We start from the raw sequence: 5,034 nt of genomic DNA, 5'->3' as shown, positions 1-5,034 counted from the left end.
GTTTGGTTTGTGTGGCTGTTTATTTTTTGGCCTAAGAATTTCACTGGCTGTAAAATTTCCCTGGATGTCCATTTATGGGATGACCTTTGCAGAAGCCTAATTTAGCAACCACTTACCACAGATGAGATTTAGAGAACCCGCCCAGGAACTTGTAGACTGTCCTGCCGAAGTGGCACCTGAGTCCCGCTACATCTGTGTTACAAGCGATCGGCTTACTAGACACAGGGGGCAAGTCCCCTTAAGAACCAGCAGCTGTCTCTGGCCAACTACAGTGGGAAGCCCCCGCATCCCTACCTACTCCCACACCTGGGCGCTGCTGTCTGAGATCCCCGCAGCCCTCCTCGTGCTTCCGGGGTGCTATTTCTCTCTGCAAGCTCTATGGAAGCCTTCCCTTACTTTTCTTTGCGTGACAGGTCTGTCATGGAACAAGCTTGTTAATTTCATTGTGACTGTGGTATAAACAATAATATTATTTAAAATGAAAAAAATTAGAAATTAATTATTCCTAGTATTCAATTGTTAATATACTTTAAACATGGCCTATTGCTTTAGTGTTGTTGTTCTTTTATATCTGCCTTTCCTCGGGCATAGATTTAGCATATATTTCAAAATGCCTGTGCCTTGATTATTACCTTGGTAATTTTTCATTATCGATGCTTAATCCAGGTGTAAGTGTAATTCAGAAAAGAAAAACATTTTTTTTCTATTTTACTGTGTGCAGACAGAGATAAATAGGTGTTTATTATGTTTCTTTTTTTCCCCATTTATATTTTCTTTCCAAAGTTTAAGTGCAGACAATTATAAAAACCTACAATTCTAAACCTTTGTTCTGTATTTTTCTTTTCTGAGATAATTGTTTCAAAATAATAAGCAAGGGAAAATTAGAAAGGAATCCAACTGGTAGCAGTTTTAGTATTTGCAAAAGGAAATGACTTCAAAGGTCAGGTGCAATACTTACTGACTGTAGATGTTTTCTGGCCGGTGTAGCTCAAATAGTAAAAATTTCTTAATATATACAAGTATACAAGTTTATCTATGTAACATATACAAATATGCTTTAAAATGAATGCACATGCATTTTATGGTAGATTCTCTTCTATTAAACAAAGCCAACAAAGAATAAGTGATTTGAGGAGGAATATTATATGTTGAAAATATGGAAAATGACTTGTGTTCCAGGGAAAACACCAAAGTTGTCTGCACATGCTGTTCTGAATGACCACACCTGTAGGCGGTGAGGAACAACATTCACAGACTGAAATCTGTTCTTTAATGTCTTCATGATTATTTTTAAAATCAGAGATTATCTTTAAAATCTATTCATGTCCATTTTTTCCAAGTGCTGCAGATGGTGGGTGAAAAAGTTAACTAGTGAAGTATAACATGCACATGAAAAGTAAGCAAATCTAAAGTTTGCAGCTTGATACATTTTTGCGAAGTGAACACACCTGAAGATCCAGGTGCCACACTTAAGAAAGAATAGTATTAGTACCTCAAAAGCTCCCCTTATGTCCTCTCCTCATCACTTATACCAAACAAGACCTCCCCACGTTTTATATAAATGCTGTCATGTACGATAGTATGTACTTTTTGCTTATGATGTTTTACCCTAAACATTGTGATATTTATCCCTGTTGTTGACGTAACTGTGGCTTGTTCATTCTCATTAACATATAGCATTTTATTGTTTGAATAGGTCTTAATTTTCTTAATTTGTATATCAGTTCTACTGTTAATGGATATCTGGCCTGTTTCTAGCTTGTCTCTACTGCAGAGAATGCTACTCTAGACATTCTTGTACATCACTTTGGCAACCATTGTATGCCTTTGCTGTGGTTGTAAACCTATGGACAGAACTTGCCCAGCCATACGGTGTGCACATGTTCACCTTTAGATACTTCCAAACTGTGTTCTAAAATGACCCTAATCTCCACCATTTTCCCCCCTCAAGCAGGATATGATAGTACCATTGCTCTGTATCCCTGCCAACTCCTGAGAGTGTGTGTTCTTGTTATTTTAGCCACATTTGTCTGCATCTAGTGGTATCTCATGGTGATTTTAATTTGCTTTTCCAAAGGACTAACCAAGTTGAGGAAATTTTAATATGCTTATTGAAAATTTGAATGTCTTCTTTTATGAAATTTTTATTTGTCTTTTGCCCATTTTTCTATTGAGTTATATGTCTTGTTTTTATTGATTTGTAACAGTTTATTTAAATATTCTGAATACTAATTATTATCAGATATATATGTGTGTGTATATATCTATATATATATATATATATATATATATATGGTAAATTTATTCTTGTGCTCTGTGGTTTTTCATTCTCTACCTGTTATCTTTTGATGAACAGAAGTTCTTAATTTAAAAGAGGTCAAACTCATCATTTTTTCCCTTTATAGTTACTACTTCTTTTATGCTGTTTAAGGAAGCATTGCTTACCCCAAGGGAAAAATATTACCTTCTAAATGCTTTATTGTTTTATCACCCACATTTAGATACACAGCCCTTTGAAACTGACTTTTGTATGTGTAGGAGTTAAGCTGCACTTTCTAATCCTAAGTAGATCTGTATTCCTTCAGTATCATGTGGTAGAGAGATGGTCCTATCTCCATGGCTCTATTATCATCAGACTTGCCATAATTTACTTGTGTAATTAGTTGTCATAATTTGCATGGGTTTGTTTCTGGATTCTGTGTTTCACTCTATATATCTGTGTGTTTGTTTTTTGTACTAATTACTCACTGTGCTAATTACAAAACTTTATAATAACTGTGAAACCTGGTAATAGAAAACCTCCTGCTTTGTTCTTCATTAATACACCTTGGCTAATCATGGCACTTTGCATTTCTGTATAAATGATAGCTTGTTAACTGAAAAGAAAAAAACTACTGGGATTTCAGTTGTGATTACACTGAACATGTGAATCAGTTTGAGGAGAATTGACATCTTTATAATATTGAATCTTCCAATATGATCATGACACACTTCTTTGCATTTATTTGTTGGCTTCTTTCCCCCCCTCTAAAACTTTGTAGGTTTTTGGTGTAGTGGTCATGAACATCTTTTGATAGATTTATTTCAGGTATTTGAGATTTAAAAATTTAATTTTAAATGTATATTTTCTATTTTCAAATTTTTTTACAATGACCCTAAGTTCAGTAACCTTACTAAATTTACTAATAAAACTAATAGTTCTTCTGTGGAATCATTATTTAGTATTTTAATTTTAAATATACTTCATTATTTATGAAAAGAAATGGATCTAAAATTATTAAAATTTTTATTTTTCAGTATTAGCTGAATAATAACATTAATTTATATTATTATTTCACCCTGGCTGGTTTGGCTCAGTGGATTGAGCGTCGGCCTGCGAGCTAAGTGTCGCTGGTTCGATCTTCCAGTCAGGGCACATCAGAGAAGGAAAACTCTGACTCCAAAAAACCTCCGCTGCCTTGCGGCATACCTCTTCAGGGGAAAGGCTAAGGGAGTAAACCCCGACAGAAAATCCGGAGCCGGAGTCCCTAAGGCGGTTCGACGTTGTAGTCAACACCGGCAACTCCTGCGGCGCACCTGAAGCCAAGCTGTATTGACTCCGTCTTTCCCTTGGACCCTTCAGCTGCGAAGAGAGGGGGGGTCTGCTGCATGGGCAACAGCAGACCCTCCATATCACCCTGCCCAGGCTCTGTAGCTTCAGCTTCCCTGGAGAGGACACTCCAGCGTCCTCGCAAGATGTCGATTCAACACGGGAGGAGACAGATACCGTGTCACTCCCAAGTCGGACTGCACAGCCATTCTCGGCGGTGCAGATAGACTCTTAAGAAGCTACACCATCGTCTCTCGAGACAGACGGCTGCTGACGACGGATATTATTATTATTTCAGTAGGTGCTAGAAAAATTGGAATTATTTCCTCTTCTGTGTCCTTACCTGTATGATACTCTTTAGTAAATGAGTCTACCCATCTGGTCTTTCATTTCCTCATCTGTGAAACGATGATACTGGACTAGACAAACTTTAGCTCCTTTTTATCAGGGGTGGATGACTCAGACACCTTTTGGGTAAGTGATTGTGCTTTAGGATTTTCTCCCCTTTTTTTTCTACTCTTCCCTGTATGACACTGGGACTGTGGGCACAGTGGGCCTCACGTGATCTCATTTTGGGGGAGAGAACCTTAAGTTCTCTTCAGTCTATGCCTGGACGAGTGGGCTGCTAGTCCTAATGCTCCAATTCCCATGTTCGTTGGGGGGCCTAATTTAAGTGAAGGGACATGAGGGCTTGATATTTGCCCTCTTCCTCCTCTGTCTTCTTATCCATGTAACTTTTAAGCGCAAGGTAGTTTTTTATGTCCTTTACATCGTACCCTATGCTTTCTCTAGTCTTAGAATCAGAAAACTCCATGATCTAGTTCTCTAGGTCTGACTCCTACTATGTTATGGAAACTAAGCTTGTGGTTTTGGAAGTTCCTTTCTCCCTAAGAAAAGCCTGATATTCAAAACCATTGTCTTACTATGGATCCAGAATTATTGCTGGATGTCAAATTCTAGACTCCTCTGGGATTTTATTTTATTTATCTTCTCATTGAGGAAAGTGCTACCTCCAGTAGAAAGGCAAGGCCAGACACAGAGAAATGCAAAGGTTGTGCATGTGGATGTATTTCCAAGTGTTAGCATCCTTGTTACAGGAAGGCCCACACCTCTCATTTTCTTGCTGCCTTTTTCCCAGTCTGATATATTAGTTTGTTCAAATGTGACAACAAAGACTTGTTATGCCATTTCTATCATGAGACATAGTAAGATATTTATGCCACATGAGTTAGCTCTATCTTGTCTTTTTCAATAGGCTTTTAATACATAGCAAGTGGGTGCATACTTCTTAGGAACCTCCTTCCTATGTGCTAAACATTGAATTAAGTACTAAAGTGGTAAGGGATAGGCGAGAGGCAAAAGATACAATTACTGTCCTTGAGGAACTTAAAATATAGTTGGGGAGACATGACAGCGTAAGGCTACTGAAGAAGGCAATATAAATT

General features: G+C 37.6%; 1 long non-coding RNA gene across 1 annotated transcript in view; it reads left to right on the top strand.

The window, feature by feature from the left end:
* LOC149999251 (uncharacterized) overlaps positions 1–5,034 on the top strand; it is a 234,078-nt gene that overhangs the window by 71,124 nt on the left and 157,920 nt on the right. The window lies entirely within an intron of this gene.

Source organism: Furipterus horrens, unplaced genomic scaffold (genome assembly GCF_987537825.1).
Source record: "Furipterus horrens unplaced genomic scaffold, mFurHor1.1.pri manual_scaffold_10, whole genome shotgun sequence".
NCBI classification, from domain to species: domain Eukaryota; kingdom Metazoa; phylum Chordata; class Mammalia; order Chiroptera; family Furipteridae; genus Furipterus; species Furipterus horrens.
The sequence above is the reverse complement of the archived record's forward strand: the minus strand, read 5'-3'. Positions and strand labels throughout refer to the sequence as shown.